The sequence below is a fragment of the Sciurus carolinensis genome, unplaced genomic scaffold (assembly GCF_902686445.1).
Source record: "Sciurus carolinensis unplaced genomic scaffold, mSciCar1.2, whole genome shotgun sequence".
NCBI lineage: Eukaryota > Metazoa > Chordata > Mammalia > Rodentia > Sciuridae > Sciurus > Sciurus carolinensis.
Window position 1 is genome coordinate 785,634 of NW_025920131.1, and position 26,010 is coordinate 811,643.

Here is a 26,010-nt window from a genome sequence, read left to right on the forward strand (position 1 = left end):
GAGATTAGTCACTAGAGTCACATGTAGCTGTGGTTTACTCTACTGCTGAATGTTGCCCTAGAAAAATAGAGCCTGTTGTTTTTACTCCTCTTTTTGATGGATGTTTAGCAGTTTATTCTCTGGTCCATGATGAGGCAAAAGTTGTGCATGTCTCCTGGGGCACCTGCAGAGCAGCACCCATGGTGGGTGAAGCCTCGCCCCCTTGCTGACTAGCATAGTATTGATGGTTAGGAGAGGTTTTCCTTTTACACTTTGATCTATGATCTATTTGAGGCTGTTACTGCCAGGGGTTCCACGTAGCTATGTTCCAGTCACTTATCCTCAGACTTTCCAGTTTCTGAGGAAGCCCCTTCCCTCCTGCTTCATGTTCTCATAGGATAATTTGACTTGTGTCTTCACCTCTGCCTGCCACCTGCCACTCTGCGGGGTTGTCCTCATGGTGCACAATTCCATGCTAACATGATCATTCCTCACCAAAGTTCTTTCTCTCCTCTGGTGCTCTACCTTGAGCATTTGCGGGCTGAGCTGGAGATGATTATCTGTGGAGTGCATTTGCATCTGCTTGTCAGTCTGGTGCAGTTTCCAGTGCTGGAATTGGTGGAAATAAGTTCCTCGCCTCCTTTCAAACCTTGAGTTTGATAAAAATGATTGCATTTCATTGGGAAAATCAATTTACATTGCAAAAATCTCTATCTGATGATCATGTGATCATCACAATAGAGGTTAAGAAGCACTTTGCAATCTATGCTAAGTCCTTGGCCAACATCATTCTAAATGGAGAAAAACTGAAAGCATTCCATCTAAATACTGGAACAAGACAGGGACACATTCTTTCACCACTTCTATTCAACATCATCCTTAAAACACCAGTCAGAGCAATTAGGCTAACCAAAAGAAATTAATGGGATACAAATAGGAAAAGAAGAACTCAAGTGTCACTATTTGCCAATGACATGATTCTATATTTAGAGGATCCAAAAAACTCCACTAGAAAACTTCTAGAATAAATGAATTCAGTAAAGTAGCAGGATATAAAACCAATATGCATAAATCTAATGCATTTATATTCATAAGTGATGAATCCTCTGAAAGAGAAATTAGGAAAACCACTGAATTCACAATAGCCTCAAAAAATAAAATAAAATACTTGGGAATCAATCCAACAAAGGAGGTGAAAGACCTCTACAATGAAAACTACAGAGCACTAAAGAAAGAAATTGAAGAAAACCTTAGAAGATGGAAAGATCTTCCATGTTCTTGGATAGGCAAAATCAATATTGTGAAAATGGCCATTCTACCAAAGGCGCTATAGAGATTCAAAGCAATTCTAATTCAAATCCCAATGACATTCCTCATAGAAATAGAGAAATCAATGAACTTTATCTGGAAGAATAAGAGACCTTGAATAGACAAAACAATCCTGAGCAGAAAAAGTGAAGCAGGTGGATTCACAATACTAGAACTTAAACTATATTACAGAGCAATAGTAACAAAAACAGCATGGTATTGGCACCAAAATAGGTACACCAGTAATACAGAATAGAAGACACAGAGACAAACTCACAAAAATACAGTTGCCTCATAATAGACAAAGGAGTCAGAAAACATACAATGGAGAAAAGATAGACTCTTCAACAAATGGTCCTGGGAAAACTGGAAATCCATATGCAGTAAAATGAAATTAAACCTCTATCTCTTACCCTGCACAAAACTCAACTCAATATGGATCAAGCACTTAGGAATTAAACCAGAGACCCTGCACCAAATATTAGACAAATTGGCCTGAATGTTCATCATGTTGGTTTAGGATCAGACTTCCTTAAAAAAAAAAAAAACTCTCAAAGCAAAAGAAATCAAGCAAGAATCAATAAATGGAATGGATTCAAACTGAAGTGCTTTTTCTCTGCAAAGGATACAATCAATAATGTGAAAAGAGAGCCTACAGAGTAGGAGAAAACCTTTTTCACAAGTACTTCAGATAGAGCACTAATCTCCAAAATTTATAAAGAACTTACCAAAATTTACACCAAAAATACAAAGAAACCAATCAATAAATGGGCCAACGAACTGGACAGACACTTTACAGAAGAAGATATACAGGCAATTAATAAACATATGAAAAAGGGTTCGGCATCTCTAATAATTAGAGAAATACAAATTAAAACAACTCTAAGATTTTGTCTTACTCCAATTAGAATGGCCATTATCAAGAACACAAACAATAATAGATGTTGGCATGGATGTGGGGAAAAAGTCACACTTTTATTATGCTGGCAGAGTTGCAAATTGGTAGAGGCACTCTGGAAAGTAGTGTAGAGATTCCTCAAAAAACTTGGAATGGACCCACATTTGACCCAGTTATTCCACCCCTCGGTTTATACCCAAAGAACTTAAAATTAACATACTACAGTAACACAGTCACAACAATATTTATAGCAGCTCAATTCACAATAATAGATTGTGGAACCAACCTAGATGCCCTTCAACAGATGAATGGATCAAGAAACTGTGGTATATGTACACAATGGAATATTATTCAGCCATAAAGAAGAATAATACTATGACATTTGCAGATAAAAGAATAGAATTATAGAATATCATGCTAAGTGAAATAATCCAATTCCCAAAACATAAAGGGTACCTATTTTCTCTGATAATTGAATGATGATATATAATGGGAGTTGAGAGAAGGCAAATGAGAGAAGAATGGGGGAACTTTAGATTACATAGAGGAAAATGAGAGGGAGGAGGGGGCAGGGGTATAAAAAATGGAATAAGACAGACATCATTAGCGTATGTACATGTATGATTACACAAATGTTATGAATCTGTATTGTGCATAACCATAGAAACAAAAAGATGTACCCAATTTGTGTATACGGAATCAAAATGCAGTCTGTAAAAATAAAAATAACTTAAAAAGCACTTAACAATTTTAACATACAATCATTATATTTTTTAAATGAGTGCAGGAAACATTCTTATCTGATAGAAAAAAATTTTCAACAAACATGGCACTTAAGGTTGAACTATTGACAGCTTTTCCCCTGAGATAGGAACAAGTCTAGCAGCCATCAGCAGTTCTATTCAGCAATTTCCCACAGGCCTTATTCAGAGAATGACAGAAAACAGAAAAGAGAAAAAATAGATATATACAAAAACACACACATACATGGTTTAAGATGTAGAAAGAAAATTGTCTTTATTAGTAGATAAAATAATAGTGAACCTAGAAAATAAAAACATACACTTTTAGCTGTAACAAATAAATTGTCAAGGCCATTGGATACAAGATTGATATTTTTTTCAAATAATTGAATTTTCTATATGCCAACAACAAACGAACACATGTTTTTAAAAAGGGACATTTATAATGGCTGCATAAACCTAGAAAAACCTAGGAAAAGATTTACAAAACTTCTACACTAAAAGCTACAAATAATACTAAAGATCTCAAGTAATTGAAAAAACTAGAAACCTTAAGAAGAATCTTTGTCAAGTATAAATAATGGTTACATAGGAGAAATTATTTCATAATCATAAATGGAAAAATTTTAAGAGAATTACAATGTTTCTTACTGATAGAAAAACAGGGAAAAGTACTCTCATTTTGCTTCTAGAAATGGAAGTTTAAAATTTGGGGAGAAAAATCTATCAATATTTATTAAAAGGATACATACATCTTGCTTTAAAAATACAAAAGTCTCATTCCTAGCTACCTACAGCATAAAATTCAAATCATTCTAAGTAAGGCAATGGGTATGAGAACAAATTTTGCATCACTGTCATGGTATTTATATCACTGGATTGGAGAATGGCTACAGTCATTATGCATATCCAGGTTAAAGAAATTAAGTAAACAACATGAATTAGGTTGCTTCTACTTCCAGAGAAGACTATCATGGACCAGATTTGAACTTCTGATTTCAATTAGAAAAAATTTCAGAAACATAAAATAATGAATTTCAAATGTAGGATAATAGAAATCATGGAACAGTGTTCTCATGGCAGGGAGACACAAACATGCCAAGGCATATGGTTGTAAAGTCTTCCCAGCTCCCCACCTAGATGAGTGTCCAGGCTGCTATGAAGGGAGACAGACACAGGAGAAGCATGTGGTCTGAGATGAAAAGATGGTGTTGGTGCAGTGGGGAGACCCTATGAGCTGGAGTTCCTAACAAAGTGCAGTTCCCATCTTCAGGTTCTGGAGCTCTCTCCTTTCCGAGCTGCAAACAGAGTAAGCTCCAGAGATCCACTGAAATCTCCCCAAATCAGCACCTGAATATTGACCAGTGCTTGAATGAGAGAAAACTAGCTGAGTCTGAGGGGAAAATACATATGAAAGGAGCAGATGTTACAAAACATCACCATGGGCCAGAAATATAATTCTCATACAAACTGGAGTGAAAAATTACACAAGGGTATCAGATAGAGTGCTCAAGTCAAATGAGTATGTTCAGACAAAAACACATATGTGAAAGTTATGGTGTTTTCACACATCTTCACCAACATTCCAAACAATTCAAATGCCTTTCCAGTGGTAAGTGGACCGGGTCTGGAGGCCAGGGTCACAGGGTCACGGGGGCTCCTCCACCTGGCCACACTGCCAAGTGCTTCCCCAGCCCGCATACTTATCTTCCACACTCGTGGTGGGCCACATGCCCCACCACAAGCACACTCGCATAGCCTTTGTTTTGGGAATTAAATTATTTACAGTTTTTGTTGCGTCTGGTGCTTGAGTTTTGCTGAGTCTGCTGCCATTTCTAAAACATGTCCCTCACGCTGAGAAGGACGGCTCCCTTCTACACCTTGTTGAGGCTCCCGTCTGGTGAACACCTCTCGGACCCCTGACACCGGCGCCTCGCTGCCCATAGACCTGCTTGTGCCTCAGCCCTGGGCTCCCTTCCCATTCGCTCGTCAGCACACAGGGCCAGCCCTCCTGGATGTGGCCCCTGCCAAGGCAGCAGGGAAGGAGAGGCAAGGCATCCTGCCATCGCCAGCTCCCTGGGACTTGGGGTGGGGTTGGGGTGAACAACTGAACTTGAGACCTTACGGGGAGCCTCTCCATGTTGGCCAGTTTTAAAGGCTCGTCCTCTCCTCCCCAAGTCAGAGCTAAGAGGAATCCATCTGTAAGCCTGGCGTGGAGTGGCCAGCCAGGGCTACCAGGAGAGGAGGGCATGGGGCAGCAAGCCTTCCCCAATCTGCTCTGCATCCCACCAGCCGCTCATGCAGCCAAAATTCTTTGCACAAGCAGCACCGCATCTGCTCTGTGTACCCCGGAGGGCATTTCTCCTTAAGACCCAGTCCGGTTGCTGGACTGCCGGTGCCCCTCCTCAGGCCGTTGGCTGGTGACAGGGATTGTACGACATCTTCCACGTGCCCCTGAACATTCTCTGACATGGCAATACAGGAATCATGGCAGGACTTGCCACAGAATCAGCTACATGTCGCCTGTGAGGATTGGGGCATGTACATACTAAACCCACAGAAGGCCCGACAGAGGCACGCAGGGCGTGCTGGAAAGGGCACATGCTCCAGAACTACTCAGGCCCAGATCCCCCTCACATCTGGTCCCAGTGCCCATGGCGAGGCCATGGAGCCAGCTCCACACTCAGGCAGAGCAACGCCCCTGCCCCCACAAGTACGAACACCAAGGCCATTCCATCTGTTTTGAAGCAGTTTTCATCAGTTTCCTAATTTAAGACAAAAGCAGAGTTCAGCCAACAGTCACCCTGAAGGACAGAGCTCTGAGGGACAAGTACAGAGGGGACACCTTCCTACTGTGATGGGCTGACAGATCTGATTCCATGAGAATGTTATAGGCCAGACTCTAAGGGAAATGACTAAACAGGCTCCATGTTGCTCTGAGATTCCATGTTATGTAGAAAATAAGTTTCTTCCATGGGAACACCCCGCCTCTGTACCCATCATCAGTTACTTGGTGTGACATGTTTAATAATATACAATGGCAACTCCTATGTAGTAAAGAATTGCTCTCTTTTGATTCCTATTGCTCTTAAACAATGTACCATGTAAACAGTGATTGTGTGGATGTTAGTAGCCATTCTTTAGTTTGTACCTAGGTAAGCGTCATTTTGACCCACTTCCCCCTCTGTTGATGATCTCATGATGTTAGTTTGTAATTTCAAATCATAGCAACAGACACTTAAGATTGATGTGATTGTTGGTATAAGAACCCCTACAACCCTATGGTTGGGGCTGTTCTCCCAACAGCCACTTTTTCGAGCATTGTGTGAGACAGTCAGCTGGCCAGCTTAATAAAGACTCTCAAATTTGGATTTCTCAGTGGTGATCAGTCTGTTCTTAAATTGCACCCCATAACACTACTTGGGAGCCCAAGGAACCCTGTGCACATGCTACTGCTTCCCAGAGGCCCCGGAAAGGCACTGCATGTAGGGTCCTGCTTCAGCTGGGCAGGCAGTGGCCCAGGTCTGGGTGCAGGGTCCAGGAGGACACAGCAGGGACATCTGCCTGCTTTCTCCCTCCACCACACTCTTCTGGATTGGCGGGGCCCCTGCAGGGCTTGATGCCCTCATAGTTTGGGCAAGGTTAGGTTCCCAGGCTTGGTGGTGGCCATCCTGGCCCACTGAAGGCCATAACCCACACTGGTCAGTGTTCCTTGTCCTTGTGACTGTGGCTGAAGTCAGCCAGCCTGGTGGACACCCTGATGCAGCACCGGGCCAGCAGGGCAGGGTCAGTGGAGACAGTCCCTCCTCCCCCTGGGCAGGAGGCCCTTTGTGAGGGAGCATCCCCAGGCCAGCAGGCCTCCTGCTGTGACCCCTCAAGCATGCACATCCAGGTCAAGTTTGAAAGCTGCCCAGGAAGAGCGTGACCGACATGGGGCCTTCCCCTGGCTGCAGGCCCTGGTCGTGCTCAGGACTGGGCTTCAGCACTGCTCAGCGCCCTGCTCAGACACCTGTCTGCACGTGCAGAGACCTGTTAGTCACAGAGCAGGGACATGCCGCCTTTATGCCAGTGATTCTGTAGCTGACGCTAGTTGCTAAAAAGCCTGAAAACTCATCGATCGTTACCCAAAGTGACCTACAAACACAGAGCTGTCACTCCAGTACCGTTGTCTTTGAATCCCAGGGTGCCCAGGCTTTCCTGCCTCCTTCTTCTGTGGCACCCTGCTGGGGGCTGACCCAGATTTCTGCAGCCTTCCTCTCGACTGCACAGCCCCGTGCTGAGGACAGTTCCCTTTGCAGTCTCACCACCTGCTTTGAGGACAGCCATTGCCTTTTCCTAGAAAAGAAACAAGACTCAAAAAGGTTAAAAAAATGCACCCAAGCCCACAGCCCAGGCAGGGCTCTGAAGGAACCTGGGCCCAGGCCTTGCTGCCCTTCAGTCTGAGTGGCAGGTGGCAGGACACTCCAAAGGCCACCCACACAAGGACTCATGTGTTTGAAACACCACATTTTATTTAATTTTATTAAGCAACTAACAAAGACATACACAAGAGGTGGGGAGGGAACCCCAATGGCTTTCTGAGGAATAACAATTCAGTGCTGGAGACAGAAGCCAGGAGAGAGTTAATTTCCATGACATGCAAAATCGACAGGCAGTGAACTCACTGTCCACCAGCCACACAAGGACAAACTTCAAAGGGGACAAATTCCAGGGACTGAGCACCTCTGCTCGGTTCCTGCTTTATCCTGACCACGCACACGACCAAAGAGAAAATTAACAGAAAGCCCTGAGCACGAGCAGGCCATGAGGGATTGCTGGTCACCACAAGGCCACCTGGACTTGCCAAATGTTTATGGAAGCAGCTGTCACCCTCCCTGGCCACAGGGTCCACATGTGTGAAGGCACGCAGCTGGAGGCAGGGCTGGAGGCTGTGCTCCACTGGGCACCTCCTCAGGGCAGCACCGCAAGCGCCAGCCATTCTAACTTCCCGCAGTTCTGCACCCAGGTCATGACATCCGGTAGAAGGCGGTTTCTGTTCTCCTTGGTGACCTGTGGGAGGAAGGAGGGAGCAGGTCTTAGACCTCCCTCCTTTCCTTCACTCTGAGAGCTGGGAAGGCTGGGAAGCCAGTAGGAGCTCTGAGACAGGACAGGTGTCTCCAGTCCCACCGTCAGCTCTGCAGAGACAGCCCAAGGGACAGCAAGCCAGGTGAGGTGGCGCCCACCTGCAATCCCAGCAGCTCGGGAGGCTGAGGCAGGAGGATCCAAGTTCAAAGTCTGCCTCAGCAACTTAGTAAGATCCTGTCTCAAAATAAAAAATAAGAAGGGTTGGAGATGTGGCTCAGTGGTTAAGCACCCCTGGGTTCCATCCCTGGTGCCTAAATAAATAAATAAGAAAGATAGGACAGCGGCTTTGAGTGCTGATGGATCCTGACTCAGGAAGAGTGTGAACCAAGAGCTGTATGGAAGACAGGGAGGGGGTAGGGCAGATGGACAGTCAACCTGGAGCAGAAGCAGCCACCAGAGCAGCAAATGACTGAGTCCCAGGGACAGAGACCCAAGGTCAGTACATCTACTTGGCTTGCCAGGGGCTTGGAGGACCCAAGTGTTTTGATGGGCCCTGGCTCACCTGGAGGAGGAGGGGGCTGAGCCAGAGAAGCAAGGGTGACAAGGTGCAGACCATAACTTGGCCTCCTGACCCCAGCATGTTCTCCATAGGCAGTACCCTTACAACACAAGGACGTCCAACAAGCAAGCACAGGAAGCAATCCCGGCGTCCCTGCCCCTGTGATCAGTTCTTCCCTCACCATCGTCTGGCAGAACAAAAGGGGCAGAGGTGCCAGGGAGAGGGCAGGGCTGATGCTTCCTGACACTGTGCCTCCCCTGGCCCCCACACTCATGGGCACAGGGCCAAGGGTGGGACACCACAGAAAGGACACTGACCTCATGGAGGTGGCAGACTAGGGGAGACGTAGCATGAACAAGGATGGGGGAGGTCCAAGACTTCCCAGGAAGGGTCCAGAGAGGTAGAAGGGCCTGGGTGGGAGGCAACAGGGCTCGGAAAGTCTTCCACAGCTGGGTGCACCTGGACGCAACCCTGACAGGTGGTCAATGGGGAAGGGCACCTGGACAGAGGGGGATATGAGCAAAGCCTCCTGGGTACGAGGGAGGGTGCACTGGAAGCCTGCAGAGGTCAGTGCTGGCAGCCTGAGAGGAGGAGCAGTTGGCCCCCAGGAGGCCTGCTTTGGGCTGACTGTGTCCCCCAGAGGTTCGTGTGTTGGAAGCCTGATCCCTCAGTGCATGGCATGTGGGGGTGGGGTCTTCAGGAGGCAACCAGGATTAGATGAGTGACTTTGTGAGAAGAGGAAGCCACCCCAGCTGGCACCATGCTTCTCCCCACGTGGGGCTCTCTGCCATGTTGGAAAGGTATGTGGGTCAATGTCTAAGTGGTGACCAAGTCTTCTAGAGAGGGGAGTGGTGCCACTTCTTCACTTGGCTCTTCTACCTGATTTCTGTGTGTATGTGTGTGTGAGGGGGGTGGTTTTATGGAGATGTAATTCATATATCATAGAATTCACCTCAAGAGTACAATTCTAGGGCTGGGAATATAGCTCAGTTGGTAGAGTGCTTGCCTTATAAGCACAGGGCCCTGGGTTCAATCCCCAGCACTGCGTACATTCAGAGTTTGCAATCCTCACCACTATCTAATATCAGAACATTTTCATCACAAACAGAAGCCCCTTCCAGTTACCCGCTTCTGCCCTCCCTGGCCTCTGGCAACCACGTCTATCTGCTCTCTCAGTAATGTTGCCTCTCCTGGACATTCTCTGCAAGTGGAATCACAGGTATGTGATCTGTGCCTGGCTTCTTTCACTCGGCATGAGGTGACACTCATTCACACATTTTGTACAGTGAAACCATTGGTACTTCAGTTCTTTGTGTTGCCAATAACACCCACTGTATGAAGGTAACATGTTTCTTTTATCCCTTCACAAAATTGGGGTGATTCCCACGTTCTGGACATAATGCTGCTGTGATCATTCATTGAAGGTTTTTGTGAACATGTTTTCCATTCTTCTGGGTAAATATCTTGGAGTGGAATTGCTGGTTTTTAGAGTGACTCAAATTTAATTTTTGAGGAACTGCACCTGTTTTCCAGTTTTGGCACCACTGAGGTCCCACCAGCAGGTGTGAGGGTACCAACACCCACCATCTTCCATTTCTTTCTTTCAGTCATATTGCAGGCACCCCAAGGGGCGTGCCTTCCCAGCCACCCCTGACACTGCATGGCCTTTCATGGGCTTACTGGTCACCTGTATAACTTCTGTGGAGAAATACCCATTCAGAGTCTCTGTCTATTTTTATGGGTTTATTTTTACTTTATTGTTGAGTTCTTAAAGTCGTCATTGTTTTCTAGGATTTGGACTCATCTGATACATAATTTGCCATCATCTTCTCCCCTCTGTGTGCTCTTTCCTACTCTTGCTGGGTCCTTTGAAGCACAAAGGTTTAGGGTTTTGGTGTGGTCCAACTTATCTATTTTTTCCTTTGCTGTCTGAATTCTGGGTGTTCTTTCATAGCAGGCTTTGCCCTATTGCTATTCACAAAGACTTACTCCTATATTTTCTGCCAAGAGTTCTATAGATTTTCCTCTTATATTTAAATCTATAAACCATTTTTAGTTAATTTTGTGCACAGTGTGAAGGAAGGGGCCAACTTTGTTCTTTTGCATGTGGATATTCAGTTTTCCCGCTACATATGTAGAAAACACTGCTCTTTTCCCATTACCCTGCCCAGGTTCCCTATGGCAAATCAAGTGGTCATCGACACAAGTCTATTTTTGAACTTCCACTCTCTTCCAATGGTTTACATGTGCACCCTGACGCCAGTACTACAGTCTCAAGTACTGTGGAATAAATTTTAAAATCAGAAAGTGTGAGTACTCCAACACTATCCATTTTGCAGATTATTCTGGTTGGGCCCTTTGTATTTTAATGTGAATTTCAGGATTTGCTTCTCAAATTCTGCAAAAAGAACCCACTGCCATTGACTTCCGATCTTGCAGTATCCAGCAGTTGGCGAATGAGCCCCGGCCCTGACTTTGCATCCAAAGAACAAAGGTGTGGGGAACTGGGGACAGTATTGAATTCCTGCTAAGAAGAAAACAGTTTATGTCCTGTTTGTCTAAAATACACATAGCAGGAAGAGAAGGAGGTCTAAAAACTTCCAAATAGAAAGAAGCTGGGACCTAGCATCTAGTACGCTTACAATCCTACAACCCAAAAGTGAGAACTGAAAGAATAAAAATGGTTTTGTGGAAGAAGCAAGTTTAAAGGGCTCTGAATTCTTATTATTAAAGTAGCTTTTGGTTATATTAACATTTTATAAAACAGAAAAATCAAATAACATCTGAGACTTGAGTCACAGAACAGTCTGCACCCCACTGACATGCCAGTGCCCCCGGCTGCAGGCATGGATGGATCCTGCCCTGCCACACGCACTGCAAAGGGGCAAGTCTGTGCACCTAGCACACCACACACACCCCTAGCCTGCCAGTCTGCTCTGTCCAGTTAATTAGAAAACTAGGAAAAATACACATACCCCTTTCCAGTAATTGGACCCACAAAAGCTTTCTCATTTTGCCTCCAAGGCATCAACATGGCCGTTACCTACTGTTTTCACAATTAGCTTCCGTGAGCCAAATACTGAAATAAGTTCAAAACAAAAACAGTTCTCGGTGTTATATTTAGAGAGCAATAGGCTTTAGAAGTCATGAAAAAAAAATATGGCCAATGTTCTGAAAGAGCAGTATAACCTCAGGAAGGCCACGGTCAGTACACAAGCCATGGCAGTTCCCACGCCTCCAAGACTCTCCTGTGGTCTGGAAGGCCTCCAGTCAGAACCAGCAGGACCAGGAGCTGCAGCAGCACCCAGCAGGTCAGGGAAGCACCTGGGCAGACCAAGGTGGGATGATGGCTGACATCGGCAGTTCAGCTTCTGCTGGAGCCAAGGGGAGGACAGCAGGGGGCTGAGGCAGGAGCATTCTGGGGCAGACAGGCAGCATTGCAGCCTGGATGCCAGACAGCACCCCCGCTGCAGCCAGGGATGTGAGGCACCAGGCTAGGTGCCAGGCTCATCACACCACGAGCTCCCACTGCAGAGGATGTGACGTGACTCAGAACCTCACCAATGCTGTGATGTCGACAAGAAGGCAGAAGACCAAGTCGGTGACTTCTCTCTCAGAAATCAATAGCATGCAATGGCCAAGTTCCCTCTGAACTCAACAGCAAGCCACCGGAGACAAACTCTCATCCAGCTCCACTAGCCTGCTCCTCCTCCTGCCTCAGCCCTGTGCTCAAGCTTCATGTAGAGAGGCCTTCTGCCCACTCCAGAGGCCTGTCCACCTTCCCTTCTACCCAGCCACGGCTGGACACATCCCACATCCAGTTGGCAGGGGTGCCCACCTCATGGGGCAGGGAGCAGTGCCAGGCTCACTAAGTCGGGGAGAGGCCAGTCCACAGCAGCTCCCCTGCCCCGTCTACTGGGCAGCAGAAGTGCGAAGATACCTTCCTTCTGGAGACTGTCTTTCTTTGTCTACCTACACATCTGAGTGTCACCATTCCTGCCTTACCTGTCAAACATGACCTCAGGAGCTTGAGATGCTGCCACCAGCATGCAGCTTGACCTCCGCATGGTGCTCCTGCCCCTGTGCTCCTGACAGATCTTTACCTGGACGGAGTCCTCTGGGTGCTGGAATGCCGCTCCAACACTGGGGCCCTGAGCCAATGGGCATCTCCACTCACACGTTGGTGCGTCGACAGTCAGGTGCCACTTCTCCCACGCAGCTCTCAGGACTCGAGTCAGAGCCCACAGGTCTGGTTCTGAGGTTCTTGGCACGGATTTCTTTGGCTTACCCAGCTGTGGTTCACAGCAGGTTTTTGGAATCTGTAGGTTTATGTCTTTAGCAAACATGGAGAGATTTGGGCTACTGTTTCTGACCTGTCCCCAGGGCTCGTTCTTGACATTTTTATTCTGCCTGCTGCTCTGTATTCGAGTCTGCTAGTTCTTTCTTCTGTCATCCTCAGAAGGTGGGCCCAGAGATTAACGTTTTAATTTGGTTACTGTACTTCCCAGTTGTAAAATTTTCCTGTGATTTTCTATTGTCTCTATTTTTGCTGAAACTTTCACCCTGAGACTTTCAGTTCTTCATTTGCTTCCAGGGCCTGTGATGGTCACTGAGGCAACACAGGATGCTGGGTCCAGTTCCACCTTGACTCCAGCACCATGGTTGGAAGTCCATATCTGCTGGCCTCTTCATCCCAGCTGCAGCACACACGGCTATCAGGACAAGTGACCTGTGGCCGAGTCTGTCATCCACTAGCTGCTTGCCTGGCACATCGCGACCACAAGCAGATGGCACTGACTGGGTGGCATGCCCCCCACCCTGGAGCTCACTCAGCCAGGCAGGGCTGTGCAGCTCCACCTGGGGCCTGGAGCTGGCTGCCTTCTCTTGTTCCTTCAGGAGTTGTGGATCCTCCCCACCCCTCTCCTCAGACCCCCTCTCCCTGGCCCTGCCTGCCTCCCGGTCAGGTCTCCTCACAGGTGCCTTCTCCAGGATGCTGTGGACAGAGGCCACTCTCAGACAGATGCAGACATCCACTGTCTCTGGGGATAAGAAAGGACCCAAGACACACATCAGCCAACAGCTCAGTCTGCTGGTAAGGACATGAGGGTCCTCATTTTTAAGCCAGGACCACAAGGGTCACACCCACGATGCTAGGGTGACTGGAGAAGAGTGGGGTGTGCAGCCCCCTCTCTGAGCTCTCTCAGAGCTGATGCCTTCTGTGCCCCACTAGGAGCAACTACTGCCCTGTTGGAGGACAGTCTCCCCTCTGGAGCAGGGATGTGGCTTCATCTTGAGACACAGCATGTACTTCTGGACATGGCCCTCAGCTCCCCTAACCCTCACTTGACTTCCGGGTCCCTGGTGCTAACACCACAAAGCCAGCCTTCCAGCATGGAAGCGCCATCTCCTGCTCCTCCAGCACCACTGCCTCCATGTCCACAGACACTGTCATCATGAACCTCTACCTCGGAGGCAGTGTACAGAGGGGCAGGTGGTGGCACTTGACTCTGAGGCCACTGACATGAGGACTCGGCCTTCGCACCTTTTTAGCCTCACTCAGACATCACCTCCTGGGACAGACCTCCCTTGAGCACTGCCCACCACCAGGCCACCCGGCCACACTGCCAGGCCTCTTCCCAGCCCTCGGCAGCAGCTGGAACCACTTCCTGTGCCTGCCTGCACATGTGGCACTCGGTCCCACGCTCCTGGGGAACAGACCCACCATGATGTGAACAGTGCCCTGCATAGAGTAGGTGCTCAGTCGGCACCAGCCAAGGGAGTGCACCCCTGAAGGAGTTGCACACACCTCCCAGATCTGGCTGGTCCAATCCCACCACAGTCCTTCACTGCCACACACAGGATGCACTGGTGGCAACATCCCAGCAGGGCCAGCATGCCAGGGGACCTTTCAACCAGTGAGGCAGGTGCTTGCTCTGCTCCAACCTGCTGAGACCCCGCACCCTGCACTTGCCACCTGCCTCTGGGAAGCTTTTAACTTGGGGTGGGGGCGGCATTAGTGGAGCTTGCCAAGGGCACTTGTGGGCACAGAGGAGGGCAGCAGAGAAGATGCAGAGGCATGGGTGGGACCGAGGAGGGCAGCAGGCTGGGACACTCAGGGGCTCCCAAGATGCATCAGCGTGTGGAGGATGGTGTCATTCTAAACCCCTAAGATCCGACTCGGTGACACTGCAGCATAGGGGAACATGGGGGGCAGAGGAGCAGGTGAGGGCAGGGCACCTGCAGACAGGGTACACTCATGCTGAACACCTTCATGTCAGGCTTGCCCCGTATCTCCTCCACAAGGGCCATCGGCTTTCCTTTTGGGGCTGGGATGGTGCCCAGGATGATGGTCGCTGGTGAGGACAGAGTCTGGCGCACAGCCTGGATGAAGGGCTGGCTGAAGAGCTCCATCTTCCCGATCTCATTGATGACACACACTCTGGGTCCGAGGCCTCTGCAGGAACCCACCTGGGGACGGAGACACTCACTCTTCACCGGGCCACACTACTCACAGGGCCCTGCATGCCACAGGCTGTCCTCACATGCAGGCTCATGAGAAGGGTGACCTAGGAGCCTGCAGCACCAAGCACTTGGTCCCCAAGCCCTGGCTTCTTGCAGTATTTTATTCCTCAGAATGGTTCCAACAGTGACCACACCTTATGCTTACGTGTACTCAGAAAATAAAGGGCACCCCAATACCTCAGTTTTAAAGATAGGAGACAGCAAGGCTGAGCGCCACGGCAATGCTGGCCTCTTGACTCCAACTCTGAGTCTTGCTCCAAGAGGTCTAGACTAGCACTGGGCGCTCCCATCCAGGCCCAGCAGCAGAGGGTGCTCCACAGCACCCCAGTGTCCCTGTCAGGGCCTGTAGCCAGGCCGAGGCTTCCCCTGGATGTCCTACATGCCCCCTCAGGGTCCCATGCACACCATTGCCAAACCCACAACACACAGGTTCTTGGCTGGGAGAGCTGCCAGTTGACAGGCAGAGTGGCACCATAAAGAACCCCTCCTGTGACACAGGCCCTGATGATCAGCCTGGAGGCTTGGGCTATGAAACCCTGGGATGGATCAACAGCCACTCTGGCCCCTCTCCCTGGCAAATATAGACCCAGCTGTGGAGGGTCCCTGCCAGGCACTGTTGCTGTCACCCCAATGCTCCAGGATGACCAGAACCACCCCTCTAAGGAGGCCCTGCAGAGCAGAGCTCCTTCAGGCTGCCTGACTGCTGCAAGGCAGGTGTGCACTTTCTCCAGGTGGCCGCCCCCACTGAGAGCACCGCGAGAAGTCCTGGAGTCCAACAAGAGGAGCCCCACTCCAAGGCCCCAGCCACACCCATGTGCCACACACCTGCACACCTTCCCAGGAACCAGGAACTGTGTCCAAGAAACCCCTCTCACTATGAAGAAACTGCTCTCCAGGGACAGAACATGTGTGAGCACCACCTTATGGAGCACGCTCAGCCAGCAGCCCGCTGGGCAGCAGACCTGACCACAGGTGCAGGGACTGCTGTCCTCACTGCCAGCAGCATTCAAACTGTTTTCAAAAAGTTTCATATGCTAGTAAAAATTTTACCACTATTTGAACTTTGGAGAAAAGCTCTTATCTCTGCCGCTGGCTGTCCTTCTCTTTATTAGAAACCACCTGGAGTGGGGAGAACAGACTGTCCACTACAGGGAGGTGGTGACAACTGGCAAGTGGCTGGGGACAAGAGAAGTTCAGCTACAATCCCAGCTGGGGGTTCAGCTCCCCAAGGTGCCACACCTTGGTGGGACGTGCATTTCAAGGAGGAGTTAAATCTGCTTGCCTGTAGGGCCTGCAGAGGATACCATGCTGCTCAGAGCCCTGCAAACAGCCTCCCCAGGAAAGATGCTAAAGAAGGAAGACAGAGGAACACCACTGAGGCCACAGGAAGGAGGCTGTCTGGAAAACAACCATGTCCTCCACATCAACAGGGCCCTCGCTCCACACAGTCCCCGTCACCCCACATGACCTCCAATGCGGCCTCAATTCCATAGCTCAGGACATCTCTGCCTGGCAGACACTGTGCCACCAGGAAGGCCTCAGTAAAACAGAAACACGGAGGCAGTGTTCTGAGGATGGAGCCTCCAGCCGGACAAATCTGCACTCAGTAATGGCCAACGCCACTACGCTGCTACCACCAGCACAGGACAATGCAGGAGGACCAACGTGTGGGGGGCAATGTTTCAATGGTAATTAAACAGTGTGGTATTGATGCGGAAATGAAGGGCCAGCATCGATGAGGGATGGCCCTCAAGCATCGCGTGCACACACGTTTAAAAATGACTTATGAAGCAAAATACACTGACTGGATGTGAGTAGTCTGATAAATGGTTTTAGCAAACTAGCTAAGAATCTGGAAGGAAACAAACTGTCTCCCGTGTTATGTTTGAAATAAATCCAAGTGGACTGAAAGCATAAGTGCTTTTTTAAAAGCAGGGAAGAAGAAAAGTAAAGTAAAATGTTTTGTTAAATTTGAATAGGGATGAACTAAGTGGCAAGCAAAAAAATAGAATCAATAAATATTAAAAAGGTTATCTGCCTTATAAAGGGGGAATGGGAAGAAGAATCCCACAATAATTTAGACTAAAGAAACCAAACAATGGAAACCCTTAAACCTCTTTAGAACCTTAAAAATGCAAATCAAGGCCAGGAAGTGTCTTGGAACTGTGAATCAGGTACCTGCAATGTGCGAGACAGACTGTCTTCACACCACAGAGGACCAGAGTGGCCCTGGGACCAGGCTCCTCACACCATGCTGCCCTTCAGGCCCTGTGGGAAGTCAGCCCTGCTGGAGGCAGAGCTCCTGCTTGGTGGCAAGGTCACTTCCCACTGGGAACAAGGTGTCTGACATGAAGGGAACCACAGTAGATCAAAGATGAAATGCCCACTCGGAGAGTCGATCATGAACCTCAGTTCTGAAGATTATTAAGATATGGGACCAAATCCGATCACTCAGTCAGCCTGCAGGAAAAACAAACTGGGCCCATAAACTGGGAGGGGCTGTTTCTCCAGTTCTGGACGACTGAACAGAGTAGGCAGCTGGGCAGGCAAAGCATGCCAGCAGTGGCTATGCCGTGGTAATGAAGCCAGAATTAAGGACAGGTAATGAAAGACCCTCAGACCCCCTGTCCAAGGAAGAACTCACGTAATCACTGGCTGCAAAAGCAAGAGGCAGTTTATTGATTACACAGGCGCCTGCAGGTGCTCAGTAAAACCTCAGCCGGAGCTCCGGTGAACTGGCACACCGGGCTTTGGGGTACAGGTTTTTTATAGGGTAAAGGGGCAGGTTTCGCGTGCTCGGTAAGCAACAGATTTCTTATTGGTTATTTTGAATCCAGCATTTAGATATTCTTGGAGAAGCCATAAATTTACTTTAACTGGAGAGGGGGATGAAAGATAGAGACACAGGCAGAGACACAGGCTTCCCCAAATTGCCCGCAGCCCCTCTCTTCCGCACCTGCATAAACACAGGCTTTCCCTAATTGCCCGCAGCATGGGTCGTAAAAAATGGTAAAGAATGTATAAACTCAGACTTCTCTCACCTTATCTGTGAAGGCTAGGGGAGCTGACCCGAGAAGGAACCTTGTTAAGGATAGAGCAGCTCAGAACTTAAGATGCCATGCTTCACAAGCCATAATTTTACTTTGCCATTTACAGTCCTTCGTTATCTCATCCTATTTACTCTGTCCTTGGTCAGGAATCTGGTATCTGAAGTTTTACAGGACAGTTTTATAGTTCCTGCTTATCAGCTCCTGTTAGTTCAGACATGCTCTGACTTTCCCAATTATCCTGCCTCTTTCTTAGCTAAATCTTCAGATAAATTCCTTTAACATGCCCCATTAATAATTTTTCTTTTTCTCTTAAAATAGGCCTGAGCTGGTGGGACAGGGGTCTTTTCATTCCCCCCTTTTTCTTTATCATGGAAAGAATCTTATATCCATTTGTCCATCCTGCCTCGGTTATCAGTTTGCTTAATCATTTGGTACTGTTGAGTAAGGACCATAGTTTGGATTGTTTAAAGGGAATAATACAGACTTCTCCCGGTAGGGAGAAGGGGGCCATGGCTGATATTCCAAAAGTCCCAAGAAGTGAGTGCACCCTACATCCCCTATAGGTCAAAGTTTCCTTTGTTCTTCAGTTCTCTCCCCCCTTACCTTTCTCTCCTTCCTGCCTTCGTGACTAGGCCTGGTTTTGCATTAAGTGAGAAGCCAAGGGCAGGGGGAGGGCCAAGGTGATTCAGGCAGGTAAGGGCCCAGGGGGCATTAATTAGCAGCTTCTTGCTTGCAGTCCTTGATAAAGGCAGGTAAATTTGGTAATCAATGGGCTCCGGAGATCCTTGACATTTTCAAAGGCAGATGGCTTCATGGCTTCATTTCCTCGAATTGACCCGATTTCCTATTTCTACACTAACTACCTGTCCTTAATTCTGGCTTCATTCCCCGCTTTAGCTATAGGAACTCCCAACTGCTTTAAGGAAAAGGGGGCGTCGGTCGTTCTGGCTGCTTCGAAGCTGAAAGGGGGCAGTGAGGGGCAAGCAGTTTGGAGTTCCTTTTTTTTAAAAATTGGGTCAATCGAGGGGTCCAAGGTAGAAGTCTGGTTGGGGAAGAGCAGGTTGTAAAGTCATCTGGGGGTGGGTGCTTCTATGATAGAAGAACAAAAAGACATGAGTACTGAAATGAGATTAGTACAAAGTAAATGTTGCAGCATCTGGAGCATGCCACTGAGTATCATGAAAATGACAGAAGTCAATCTCTCACCAGGAGGTGGAAGAACTGAGAAATTGTTCCCATAACTAGACCTAGCAAAGGCTGGAAAGGACAAGGCCTTTATTTGGGAACTTTAACATTGTCCAGGTTATCAGGAATGTAAACACAACATTTAACTCTTAATGTCATAGATATCCCAAAAAATATAGTTAAGCTACTTAAGTCATCTGATTTTGTAAAATATCCCTTTATTGGTATAACCTGTGTTTAGTAGAGAGCTCTATACTTCTGTTACTTAGGGCTAGGTAATCATACGAGCAAACATAGATTAAGTCTACCTCTGTAGCTTAGGAAGGTCTGCAGGCCTTAAACTGACTAAAAATTTCTGGTAGTTTCTCTTGAGAGTTTTCAGGCACATTTGCTGAAGGATCTTTCTTTCATTTGTAGTTTCCAGTCTTTATTCTAGTGGGCTAATACAAGTGTACATCTGAAGTTACATTTAACTATTATTTCTTTTAAATGTCCAAGAATGGCTATATTTTGGTTTTAACTGTTTTGCTGGGTGTCCAAGATCAAGCTGGTCAAATTGACCTGGTTCCTGTCTTGTTAGAGTCAGCTGATTTCCCACAGGGGCCACTCGTAGAGAACTTAAGAGCAGCTTCTTAGCTCCTCCAGTGCCATTGGTTAGGCAGGGTCTCCTTGATGAGGTGACTTCCTTTGGAAGCATTAAGGGATGTCTCCCTTTTTCCATGACCCTCCTCTGTAGCAGATGCACTGAGTGATTTTTCATCCTCTAGTCTCAACAATCTCCTTGATCAGGAGGTTGTGTGACCCAGAGTTGCAGCACTCCTTAGAGAAGTCCTCTTATTCCCTGGGTTCAGGCTGACTGAGGGCAAAAGATCCAAATACTGGCCTATCTTGCCTTCTGTATTTAATTCCAATCTCTAAGTTTGATCTTAATCATCCAGCAAGCCAGTTTCACCAGTTATAAAGTGAGAGTACTGGGCTTTAACTTTAATGTTCATAACTTTACAGTTATTTACCCTTTTATCTAACTGGAGTCTGCATTAGTTCTGGAAGTTACCACTATCTGTTCTGATATCTGTTACCACTATCTGTTAGGTGATGACTTATTATCACAAGTTACCTAGGTTGCGTGTTCTTGAAGCAGCTACTTCTGCAAAACATTAACAGGTAACAGTTTTACAAAATGAAATTAGCAAGAGTAAAAATATATTCTGCTGGTATAATAGCTATCTTGAATTTTGACTGAGAACCACATTATATTCCCTATTTGAGATCATAGTAATTTTACAACAAAAAACAATCTTTTGATTATAACTTTAAATAAGCTGAAGTCTGACTTATTTTGGAGTCACTCTAACATGCAGTAAGGTGGGAGGCAGAGCCTTATCTCAGGTAAGGCGTGACTCTTTATAGATCTTAAGTGTTCTAATCCTACAACTAATTTTTGCCCCTTTTGCCATGACCAGCATGACCAAATTTTCAAGTTCAGTGAGGGTCAAAGGAGTATTAGAAAATAAAGGTTTATAAACACAGATTTTGAAGATTAAGCTGAGATCAGATGGAGCTCTATTCTCTGATGGAAATGTAGATCTAAAGAGTTATGTTAGCAACATTTATACATGTCTTATTATTTTAGAGACTATGTAAGCATTATTCTTTGTTTTTAGGAGAGTTACAGAGACTAGACCATCTATGCAACTTTTTGCCACAACTGCAAAGTGCAATGTTAGGAACTCTGTGTAGCTCTCAAATAAGTCCACTGTCCAAAGTTACTGTAAGGTGGGCAGGAACTAGAGAAGGGAACTGATGAAACACTGGTTATCTAGCAAAACAATTTCTTTCTGCCCAAGAGCTGTGTGCCTGATATCAATGTAAGAGCTGATAGGACTCCTGTACAGAGCCTCCCCAGGGAGGTTACTGCCACAGCAGTTAGGCATCTTGTGCTCCTACACAGGAACACTTCCAGGCACCAGGCATGCTACAGTCATGAAGTCAGGGACCCCAATCTCAGTCATTGTTGTCCCATTTTTGCTATAATGCATTATACTCTTTCTTAAATGTCAATTTACGAAGTTTATATATATTGATTTCTAGGTCCATATGAACATTAGTTAACACAGTCTAACATTATATTCAAAACAGGAATCAATCAAAGAAAGGCTGAGAGAGCTTTTAGCTTTTCTTTTGTGTAGCAAAATGCTTTTACCTTTTACAATATGAACCTTTAAACAAATCAGGCTGTCACTAACTCTTAGATATATATTTACATTTAAATTTTTATCTCAGTGAAATAAGTAACCAATTTTACATATACCTTACTGATAATATGTCCCATAATAGAACATTAAATGATAGAAATAAATTCCCAATTAAAATTTACTCTTTATAAGTTTAAGATTACCATTACAGACAAGTTTAATCTGGAGAATAGCAGCTTGATAAATTTCCTGCTTTAAAAACTTGTATACCTGGAAAATATGAACACATTTAATATACAACTAGAAACCATTTCACAATTACCTTGACACTTTTATCTTACCAAATTTAGTTTTCTTAAGAAAAATGTATACTCTGTAACACAGTACAATACTTTAACAGTTGTTTAACCATAATTGTATACACCCCAATTTTTAAGACTAATTGTTCTAAAGAATAAAACTTAATAGACACAAAGTTAAGAGTAAATTAGTGTTTCTAAGAAATCCTTGCCAATTTTACCATGTCATTTTACCATGTAGATTAAACTTTGGTTTATATCAGAACATTAGTATTTTCACCTTAGGAAAAACCTTAAATAGCTTTAGCTGTTTCACATACATACAACCAACTTAGTTACACACAGACTTGTTGAAACTTGCCCTTTACTTACACACAGACTTTCTTACCCAGAAACATTTTTTTTCTTTTTATTAAATATATTTTTAAACCCAGAACCTTTTATTTTTTCTTTCCTATCTGTTGACCCCTTTTTGTTCACATTCTGAAACAACTCTTATGAAATTTCTGAATTTAGATAAATTGCTCTATTTTAATAAGATTAAATATTTTGTTGTTTTTAGTGCTCTAATTGAAACACAGTTGAAACTTTTGGGACCCTTTGTATATAGAATTCCATTTGTTAGGACATAACTCTTAATAACCTTGTTTTTAGTTTAGTGATGACACAAAGCAAGTTTAAACCCTTTTATTTACCAACCTATGAAAACACCAATAAGGTTTAAGTATGATACCCCATGGAATTTGAGGAGTTAAGAGTACCTGATGTTATTTAACAATGAGCATTTTAATTTTGCAAATTAATCAGATGTCACCAACAAACACATTTGAGTAATCCCATACATGTTAACTCTAATTCACTTATTCTGTAAAAACCAAGAAATCAGACAAGTGTCCTGAACAGTATTTGCTGTCTCTTTCTTGTTGAAGAAAAGTCCTAGGAGCAATTGATACTAGACATTTTATTAACATCAATATTTTATTTGCTTGACCACCTAGAGACTTGTGAGTTATTTTCAAAGACATTTTACTTTCATTAGTTTACCCAATTTGAATTGAACCTTTAAATCATGTGAATTAAAAGTATTTGGATCCATTTTTAAATTTTAATTTTAGGAGCGCTCAGTTTTGATACGGACAAAACATGACATTAGTACGACATACAAATAACACAAAATCAAAGGCCTTGTAACTTTATCTCCATTGCAATGTAACAGATGTTCAAAAACTCTAGTTGAATAAAAATAGAACTGATCAAAAAGAAAAAAATCATTAACCTAGGTATGCAGGATCAAAATTATGAGCTCAAAAATACAGCATTAAAGAAAAACAAAACAAACGAAGAATCCTAGAAAATAAGTTAGTTCTGGGTACTAGCCCAGAAGTTTAAAACGGACACCTTTTTTTTCTTTTCTTCAGGTTACCCGCCCCTTCCCGCTGAGACTGCTGCAGTTTACATTCCAATGCAGGCTTCAGGAAGGCCAGGCAAGGGGGAGGGAGGATTACCCAGGACTTTTTAACCCTTTTTTTCCTGGTTGAGAAATCAGGTTAGGTTTGAATGCAGAAGATCACAAAACATCATTTCTCACTACTTTTGAGGAATGGAGCTGCTGAGCTCTCTGCCTAGGGGGATTGGAGTAAACAAATCTCTCAGGAACAAGGAGAAGGACTGTAAAAGTACCCTGCAATGAGTATCCCTAAGCCTAAGATCGGATTAACACAATGAAGAATTTAATAGAAGGCAAGAGTAAAGACCATATAGTACAATACACAAACAGACAGACACGTAGCACGCTAAATCAAAAATTGGCTAGCTGGTACTTTGTCAATAAAAACAAACAATTTCCAATTATATCAAAGAGTTGCCCAGGCGCAACACAATGCCCAAATGGGGCCAAGAGTTAACCAGAAGCGACAAGTCACCAGAATGCAGCACAAAAGCTGCTCAGATGTGAGAGTCACTCAAATGCGACAGAATCGCAAAGACCCTTCTTTGGGCCAGCCTACGTTGAAGGTTGGCCATTCAGAGTGCAGAGGGTTACTCACTTCTTCTTTTTGACCTCAGCCGACAAGTTGCCGGCACAGTTCCGGACATCTTGCCAATGGTCGAGGGTGAGACTCAGGGGGGTTACCATGGATTGCCCCATTTCAGTCTCGCTGGTAAAAAGGAAATTAAGAAACAGGCACAAGCACAAGAGAATGCAGACAAGACAACAGATTACAAACGCTGCGCCTCTTCGGTACAGACCGAAAGTACTAAGCGGCGTCGGGAGCGTAAGCCCCTCCGGCCAAGAAACAAATTACTAACGCTGTGCGCTTTCAGCACACACCGAAAGTATTCAAATTCAAAACGCTTTCAGCACAAACCGAAAGTATTCTAAGGTGCCAACAAACTGGGGAGTTCTTGGCCAAATTCTAAACCCCTGGGACGTCTCCCAGGGTGGCAGGGGAGAAGTCAGAGTTCGTCAACTCCTTCTCAGGCTGCCCAGAACTACTAATGGGTAACGCGTTCCCCTACTAAGTACTATCGCTGCGCTTCAGAACGAAAAAGACAAAGCAACTACACAAGACAGACAAAGACAGACAATAACCCCCTGCTGGCCAGCTTAACTTACCTCCCAGAGTATTTGGCCGTTCCTCGGGCAGGGGCTTGGGGTGTCGAAGGGAAATCTCGGTGGGACCTCCAAATGAAAGACCCTCAGACCCCCTGTCCAAGGAAGAACTCACGTAATCACTGGCTGCAAAAGCAAGAGGCAGTTTATTGATTACACAGGCGCCTGCGGGTGCTCAGTAAAACCTCAGCCGGAGCTCCGGTGAACTGGTACACCGGGCTTTGGGGTACAGGTTTTTTATAGGGTAAAGGGGCAGGTTTCGCGTGCTCGGTAAGCAACAGATTTCTTATTGGTTATTTTGAATCCAGCATTTAGACATTCTTGGAGAAGCCATAAATTTACTTTAACTGGAGAGGGGGATGAAAGATAGAGACACAGGCGGAGACACAGGCTTCCCCAAATTGCCCGCAGCCCCTCTCTTCCGCACCTGCATAAACACAGGCTTTCCCTAATTGCCCGCAGCACGGGTCGTAAAAAATGGTAGAGAATGTATAAACTCAGACTTCTCTCACCTTATCTGTGAAGGCTAGGGGAGCTGACCCGAGAAGGAACCTTGTTAAGGATAGAGCGGCTCAGAACTTAAGATGCCATGCTTCACAAGCCATAATTTTACTTTGCCATTTACAGTCCTTCGTTATCTCATCCTATTTACTCTGTCCTTGGTCAGGAATCTGGTATCTGAAGTTTTACAGGACAGTTTTATAGTTCCTGCTTATCAGCTCCTGTTAGTTCAGACATGCTCTGACTTTCCCAATTATCCTGCCTCTTTCTTAGCTAAATCTTCAGATAAATTCCTTTAACATGCCCCGTTAATAATTTTTCTTTTTCTCTTAAAATAGGCCTGAGCTGGTGGGACAGGGGTCTTTTCAGTAGTTAGTGTAGAAATAGAAAATCGGGTCAATTCGAGGAAATGAAGCCATGAAGCCATCTGCCTTTGGAAGTTGGAGACTGTCCCTGGAAGAATGGAATGTCAAAGATCTCCGGAGCCCATTGATTACCAAATTTACCTGCCTTTATCAAGGGCTGCAAACAAGGAGCTGCTAATTAATGCCCCCTGGGCCCTTATCTGCCTGAATTACCTTGGCCCTCCACCTGCCCATGGCTTCTCACTTAATGCAAAACCAGGCCTAGTCACAAAGGCAGGAAGGAGAGATAAGGGGAGAGAGAACTGAAGAACAAAAGAGACTTTAACCTATAAAAGATGCAGGGTGTGCTCACTTCTTGGGATTTTAGAACATCAGCCATGGCCCCCTTCTCCCTGCCGGGAGAAGTCTGTATTATTCCCTTTAAATAAACCTGCTTAATATGCTTGCCTTGGCGTGCTTCTCTAGTGCTTAATCTTCAACATTAGAAGAAGCAGAACTCGTCACCGGTAAACGGCGGTATCAGATTTGGAGGTCCCACCGAGATTTATGCCAAGGTAAGTAAGCTTCTCTCTCCACACACCCCACATCTGTTTGAGGTGCATCTTTCTTTCTGTCTCTTTATTTTTGGAGGGCAAAATGGGCACCCGTCGGCTACTTAAATGCAGTTAGTGCAGCTGCCATTCTTAAGACTCGGGTGAGAGGTTTCCCAGCCCAGACAAGTTCCAATCCCC

The 26,010-nt window shown here is 45.9% G+C and overlaps 2 pseudogenes; one reads left to right on the plus strand and one right to left on the minus strand.

Moving 5' to 3' along the window:
* The window catches only part of LOC124974101 (LIM homeobox transcription factor 1-alpha-like), a 363,722-nt pseudogene that overhangs the window by 53,675 nt on the left and 284,037 nt on the right, over nucleotides 1-26,010 (plus strand).
* Nucleotides 14,104-26,010, minus strand: part of LOC124974115 (microtubule-associated protein 10-like) — a 124,934-nt pseudogene continuing 113,027 nt past the window's right edge.